This window comes from Octopus bimaculoides, chromosome 10, assembly GCF_001194135.2.
Source record: "Octopus bimaculoides isolate UCB-OBI-ISO-001 chromosome 10, ASM119413v2, whole genome shotgun sequence".
NCBI classification, from domain to species: domain Eukaryota; kingdom Metazoa; phylum Mollusca; class Cephalopoda; order Octopoda; family Octopodidae; genus Octopus; species Octopus bimaculoides.
In genome coordinates, this window is record NC_068990.1 from 82,838,055 (window position 1) to 82,846,481 (window position 8,427).

Here is an 8,427-nt window from a genome sequence, read left to right on the forward strand (position 1 = left end):
TGAGTAATAAAGTTTTAGGAGGACCAATCATTTACAAGTCGTGTTCTCATTATTTTCATCATCATCATCATCATCATCATCACTATTATTACTTATTGTGTTCATCATCACTGAGGTTGTTAATATTATTACAGATTGATGCTCATGTTTGAGAATAATAACAAACATTTCGTTGCATTGTGTGTTGTAAGAGGAGCTTTGCATTGCATTTTACTAAAAGGCTTAAAGTAATTAGATTTGCGAATTAGCCTAGCATACACAATGAGGATAAACACACACACACACACACACACACACACACACACAAAAGCACACACACACACATACGCACACACACGCACACACGCACACATACACACACATACGTGGGTAAATGTTGGTGGGTGTATATTTCTATTCAAATGTAAACGTATGATATAGAATATATTCTATGAATTTTAAGTCTTCCAATCTGCGAAATGAATTTGAGGTCGTATTTGAAATATACTGAGAGAAGTTATGAATATGTATTTGCATACACACACATACACACACACATACATACACACACACACACATACACACACAGACACACACATATATATATATAGAGAGAGATGCATACATAAATTTATACAAACATACATACATAGATATAAATACATATGTATGTGTATACACAGATATATTTACATACATGTAAATAACTTGTGTGTGTTTGTGTATATGTGTGTGAGTGTGTGTGTGTGTGTGTTTTAGTGAGTGTGTGTGTGTGTGTGTGTGTGTGTGTGTGTGTGTGTGTGTGTGTGTGTGTGCCTTCAGTTTATGCAAATGAGACAGTATTTAGTTAAAACAGCCTACGTAAGTAATTCACACTGCTCGACTAGTTAGTTACTGCAGTATTTGCCTTGACATAATACACAGAAACAGAGACAGAGAGGGAAGAGAGAAAGACAAAGAGAGGATGGGAGAGAGAGAAAGACAAAGAGAGGATGGGAGAGAGAGAGAGATGAAGACATAGAGAAAAAGAGAAGGAGAGACGCAAGAACAGCGAGAGAAAGAGGGGACATTTCACTCCAGCAGTGGTCTGAGCGAGATCGTTAGATGTATTGCGACCTTTCGCAGCTTATTGTGTATATAGGGTATATAGTGGACATACAATGTAGTTAGTGGCCTGTCGACATTATGTATATATTACCTATGCTGAATACATGGCTACCTTAATTAAATCGTTCCTCGGTTGCTTATACCGGGCATTCAATTAACCGGGAAGCGACTCACAACATCAGTGAACGTTTAAATCTGATTTTAGTATTTTAGAGACAACGTTTATCAACTCCAAAATGTCTAAATGTCTCTCGTGCCCCCACAGGCCGCTGCTGGGACGAGCTTTCCACCCCACTTTCTCTCTCTTTCTCTCTCTTTATCTCTCTTTATATCTATAGCGATTTTATCGTAGTAAGTCTATAAGACATGTTATCTCGGGATAAATTCTGCAGTAATTGGGCGATCGACACGAAAATGAGCATACACGCATGGACACACACACACGCAGGTACCATATACGCATGGACACACACACGCAGGTACCATATACGCATGGACACATACATGCAGGTACCATATTTAACATACTCTCTTCTCAGATACCCACACTCACTGCAGCGGTCCTTCAGTTTTTCTATCTCCTGTAAAAGAACTCCGAGGGTTGGGTCCCCAACCAAGCCTTTTGCGATACCCTTAAATCAATTAAATCCCAGAACCATGTGGTTGATAAGCAAGCTACCTACCACACAGCCCCTCCTGCGCCTTGTAGGTTTGCTACCGTTCCATAAACCCATAAACAAAGCTGCGCGTCTTCTCTCTTCTCTGTCACCTTGTCTTTATAAAAAGGTTTTCAAAATGCTAAATCCGGAAATCATTTCATGTCAAGCCTCTATATTTAATTTATTCACACAATACATAATGCTGACTTTCGATGTCTGCATTGCACTCTAATCCACCTACATTTTTTATTGTATTCACTGCATCGCTCTTTATATTTACTGACTACCTATGTCTATCTAGTCTTGATTTTGCATATTTTATGTGATTTATTATATTTCTATCATATTCTTCACAATAATGATACGCTATTGCGTTAGAATAACTCTGCAGATATGGAAAGACCAACACAATCCCGTATATGTAAATCACAGAAACATTCAATACACACATACGCACACGCAAATACACACACGTCTTCTTCTTATTCTTCTTCTTCTTCTTCTTCTTCTTCTTCTTCTTCTTCTTCTTCTTCTTCTTCTTCTTCTTCTTCTTCTTCTTCTTCTTCTTCTTCTTCTTCTTCTTCATTTTCTTCTTCTTTAAGTATGCGACATCGGTAATGTTTACATCAATACATATATACTTATACACATACACGCGAGCACACACAGGTACATATGAATTGATACACACACACACATACATACACAGATAGATAGATAGATAGATAGATAGATAGATAGATAGATAGATAGATAGATAGATAGATAGATAGCACAACCTCTACAGTGTCCTTTGCATATGCAACTTCTATTATGTATTTTCCGAAAGCACTAATCACCTGATTTCCCAAATGCTGTTATTTTTATTGACAAACTGATGTCGAATTTTTTCATCTAGGTTAAAGGAACATTTGTTAATATATGAAGCGCACAGTCTGCGGAAAAAAACATCGACAAAATCACGTTTTTTTTACTGATATTAGATTGTTGAGTACCTTGTGTATTTGATCCGATTCTTTTCCCGCTGAGTTCAACTTAGCTTTTGCATTTCATCTTTTCGAAATTCGTAGAAAATAGGCTAAACAAAAAAAAAACCCTCCACGGTACCATATTGGCAGAAATGTTCTGATGTAAGACGAAATACTGCATGGCAGCCGTTCTGACTTGGAGACTGGGAGTTCAAAATCAGCTCCTTCAACGAAATATGGTGAAACTTTTATCATGCGTAGTAGTGGCTGTGTGGTAAGTAGCTTGCTTACAAACCACATGGTTCCGGGTTCTGTCCCACTACGTGGCACCTTGGGCGAGTGTCTTCTACTATAGCCTCGGGTTGACCAAAGCCTTGTGAGTGGATTTGGTAGACGAAAACTGATAGAAGCCCGTCGTATATAGATAGATAGATAGATAGATAGATAGATAGATAGATAGATAGATAGATGTGTGTGTATGTTTGTGTGTCTATGCCCCACCAACTTCGCTTGACAACCGATGCCAGTGTGTTTACGTCCCCGTAACTTAGCGGTTCGGCAAAAGAAACCGATAGAATAAGTACTGGGCTTACAAAGAATAAGTCCTGGGGTCGATTTGCTCGACTAAAGGTATTGCCCCAGCATGGCCACAGTCAAATGACCGAAACAAGTAAAAGAGTAAGTATAACTACCGACAGAGAAAAACCAACGTTAATATTCTTTTCGATTGTTAACCGGAAGATTTACTGCCAGACCACAGTATATCTACTCTTGCTGTTGTTTGGAGATTACGCTTTAGTTGCCCGAAATCTCGTTCAATATCTTGTGAGAAATCTCTAACTGTGGATGTAAACAATTTGTTACGTAGGAGGCATTCTCCAATGCTTTTACATCAGAAAGTTGGCGGGCAACATTAATAACTGGTTCTTTATTTTGATGTTTGAATCTCATTAGTCCTTTATCACCCACCTATCCAGAAATGTATTGTTTTGAGTGTCAAATTTATTGTGTACTGTACGCTGGTTGTCTCGGTGACATCTAGTATTGCAGTCTATAGTATCTGAATATGTTACATTCCGTTCCAATGCCATAAAGCTAAAATTTATGGCTAGTACAGCCAATGATTTGGTAGCACACGTTGTATTATTACTCCTCAGATGAGTTATTAAAATTTGCTTGAATCTGTCAGAATATGCATTCTTCATTCTCATTTGAACGGCTTTCGCATACAGAAAGTTAATCACATCTATGCTCAATTGTTTCCATGTTGTCGACAATTCCGTTACCTTCCAGCATTCTAATGAACCAGTCAATGATGGTGGTGGCGGTGGTGGTGGTTTTGATGGTGGTGGTGTTGACGGAAGTTGTGGTAGTGGTAGTGGTGGTGGTGGTGGTGGCATTGGGGGAGGTGGCGGTAGTGGTGATTGCGGTGGTGATGTTGATAATAGCGATGGTTATAATGATGATAATGAGAAGGAGGAGGAGGGGATGGGATGGTAATGGTGGTGGTGGTGGTGGTGGTGGTGGTGACGATGACGGTGATGATGATGATGGTGATGATCATGATCATAATCATGATCATGGTAATCTTTTCTACTATAGGTATAAGGCCTAAAATCATTGAGGGTAGGGGACTTGTCGATTAAATCGACCCCAGTGTTTCTCTGGGACTTAATTTGTCGACCCTGAAAGGATGAAAGCAAAGTCGACTTCAGCGGAATTTGAACACACAACATAAAGATGGATGAATTACCGCTAAGCAATTCGCCCCGCGTACTAACGATTGTGCCAGCTCACCGCCTTAATGATAATAATAATAATGATAATAATAATAATAATAATAATAATAATAATAATAATAATAATAATAATAATAATAATAACAATAAAGCAGTACCAAGCAGTGGATCTCATGGCTTCTGATCTTAATTGACTGGAAGTGTTATCATGTATATTGTTTTTTCTTGGTATAAAAGATGGGCTACAGCAAATATTCTGCTCAATACCACAGATTTCCTTGTCAGTTGTTTGACCTTAACCAGTTGAGCATGTCCCATCGTGGCTGACGATATGTGTATCTAATGCTCGGATGCAGTACGAGGCAGTGGCTCTCATGGTTTATTATCTTAATTGATTAGAAGTGTTATCATGTACATTGTTGTGTCTTGGTATAAAAGATGGACTACAGTAAATATTCTGCTCAATACCACAGATTCGCTTATCAGTTGTTTGGCCTTAACCAGTTGCGCATGTCCCTCAGTGTCTGACGATATGTGCATCTCTGATCACGAGCAGAAGTAGTGGGGAACCATCATAACCATGTGCTGAGAGGAATTCTTTCGGGTTTGGATAATTCACCTCTGGGAACATGTGTGTTTTGTTCATCATCCTTAAACAACCCTTATTCAGGAACCTTTTGAGCAGGATGGGCTACTCGACTTGAAGTAAATTCTAACTGGGCCCCACCTAAAAGGTCATGCGCTGTTTATCTTGATGTAAGATCACCATGTCACGCACATATGGTTACGATGCATGAGCCTTTTGTACCCTTATCAGACGGGTAGTTGTGATGGGTATACTGGGCTTCATATATTTTACCCCAGTGTCACTTTGATGGCATGAACTGCTCCCTCACCCAATAATAATAATAATAATAATAATAATAATGATAATAATAATAATAATAATAATAATAATAATAATAATAATAATAATAATAATAAAAATGGCAACAATGACCGCAAATACGTGTAGGACAATAGAGATCGAAGAAGACTGGGGATTTACAGAAGTATGTAAGCAACTCCGATTTGTTTGGGATGGCGCATTTGTCTACCTCAGCAAGCGGCCTGTCGACGACAAGCGCCAGCTTCAGCAAAACCACCAACTCAGCATTTAGCAGAGTTACAGCCCTCAAATTTTCAAGATGAACCCCATTATTTGGGCCCTATCTCAGCAGCACCACCTCACCTCACTTTGTAAGACTGGGAATCCCCCAGTTCTGCTGAAAGTTGCAGCAGTCATATGACAAGAGTTCTCCGAATAAGTCTGAGACGTGGAAATAAACTGCGGCGGCATTCTCCTCAATAATCAGCCATCACATCCCTTATTTCAAAAGCTCTAACTACATTTTCGCAGAAGTCTACACTCCTAACCAAGATCCTCAGCAGAACGTCTTCGACTCGACATCTGTTCCAAACAATTGAACGAAGTCCCGCTGGGAAGCCGCACGCATCGTGGCTGGAAATATAAAAGATAAAATTGACCACGGCGAGATTTGAACTTAGAAACATAAAGAGCCGGAAGAAATACTGCATGCCATGTTTTTGACGGAAACGACATGAAATAATGAAGAAATTTTGAAGCAGAGATATTTATATCAGAATCGTTCCATTTTTATTAAAGTGAAAACGATATTTTGTGAAAAGTGTTTGACTTTATCAGAAAATAACTTTACGAAAAACAGAACAGAAGCATTATTGATATCAATTCACAGCCTACAGCAAAACAAGTAGAAGAACAAAAGGACTTTGGACAGAGAAGGATGAGGACAGACGAGATTGACGAAAAAATAAGATCTAATAATAAAGAATGTAATATTTGAGCAATTCTAGGCTCTGTGAGAGAAAACAAAGGTCTTAATATCCAAGACTCACGAAACATCAAACCGTTAGAAACACCAGACTTCCAACCTGGCTCACTACTCAATAAAGAATTAATTACAATAAGACCACGGGGTATTAATAATCAACTTTAAAAAGCATTAATCAGACGCTGAAGAAAAAGCGAGATACCGCAAAAATGCATTCGGTTGTAAAGATTTGTTATTAACCAGCAAAGCCTTAGGAGAAGACTATAGAAGTTATCTGAACATGGAAGTTGTTGACAAGCAGAAATTATTTGACAGTGAATCGGGTTAGGACAATTCATGGTTAAGGCAACTATAGTATTAAGCAGATACATGTGTAACGTTTAAGAAAAGAATGTCAAGCAATGCGAACGATACAAATACACGGGATAGTTTTTACAAAAGCACACCATCTGTATTTCAATAAAACTATTTCAATCATACTCTTTCGCCACTTTAACGAGATATACTAGAAAATACAATGCATGAATATATTAAAGCAATAGTTAATAAGAAGAAAAAAAACATATAACTCATTAGATTAAAAACGTTGATTTACAAATACCTCGTAATTTCACGATGATATATATATATATATATATATATATATATATATATATATATATATATATATATATATATATAAATGGAGTTAAACGCAGGGGTTATTCAAATTCTTTTACATCCGACACATGTTTCGAAGATATCATTGGTATTATTCCAAAGGAATAACATGGTGTAAAACAATGTAATCCTCTCTTCAGGGAAATGAAGAAATAAAACTCGTCAATAAGACATTTTAACAGAATATGATGGATATGTATAGTGATGAACTGAGTTCTTTTTTTACCTGTCTCATTGACGAGTTTTATTTCTTCATTTCCCCGAAGAGAAGATTACATTGTTTTACACCATTTTATTCCTTTGGAATAATACCAATGATATCTTCGAAACATGTGTCGGAAGTAAAATAATTTGAATAACACCAGCGTTTAACTCCATCTGCCGCTACATACTGAGTTCAAATTCCGCCGAGGTCGACTTTGCCTTTCATCATATCGGGGTCGATTAAATGAATACCAGTTACGCACTGGGGTCGATGTAATCGACTTAGTCCCTTTGTCTGTCCTTGTTTGACCCCTCAATGGTTAGCCCCTTGTGGGCAATAAAGAATTAAATATAAAATTATCAAGTAAATATTAAAGAAATTTTTTTTTTTAATATTTAGCTACAAGAACAAAGATGGAATAAAAATCTGTTTTTTTCTAGAGGGAAAAAAATTACAACAGCGTAATTAAATATTGTATGAAGAACAGCATAGATTCTAAAACGGAAACTAAATGCAAGCCTGATATTACGACTAGAGGCTATCATACTGAAACGTGGCAAGAGAAATCTGCATCTGAGCTATAACTGAAACAAGTTAATGAAAGGACAACTGGATATAAAAAGATGTCAGTAATTGCTGAGGAGCGCATGATTTTTTGTAGATCGGTGCAATAACAAAACCTTACTATTAAAGAAATAAATTAAGAAGAATGCAAATGTAACTGCCGAATATATGGTTGCAGAAAAGCAATTAATTACGTTGCTTCTTGCCTGTCCAGGCAATTAATTACTTTTGAACTACAGCGTCTGATGTAATTTTACTCCTTCTCAAATGACCCACTCTCTACGTGCACAGCATATATTCTGAATATTGTCGAACATAGAAACACTCTCAATAAGAAGCATGCATTCTTCTGGCTGCGTCACCATTGAATGGAATCTATCTAAATATATTTGCCAGACTTTCGGTTGTTAGGTCAATGTATTCTCTGGAGATGATATACATCAATCAACCTAACCACCTCTAAGGGCGCGCATGCGCGTGCATACACACATACACTTATACAACACACGATCTCACACACACACACACACACACACACACATAAAGTGAAAGAGTTAAGTAGAGTTATGAAGATAGAATAGTTCTATTTTCATAATTGCATTTAACCCCTCCTCTCTCTCTCTCTCTGTATATATATATATATATATATATATATATATATGTGTGTGTGTGTGTGTGTGTGTGTGTGTGTGT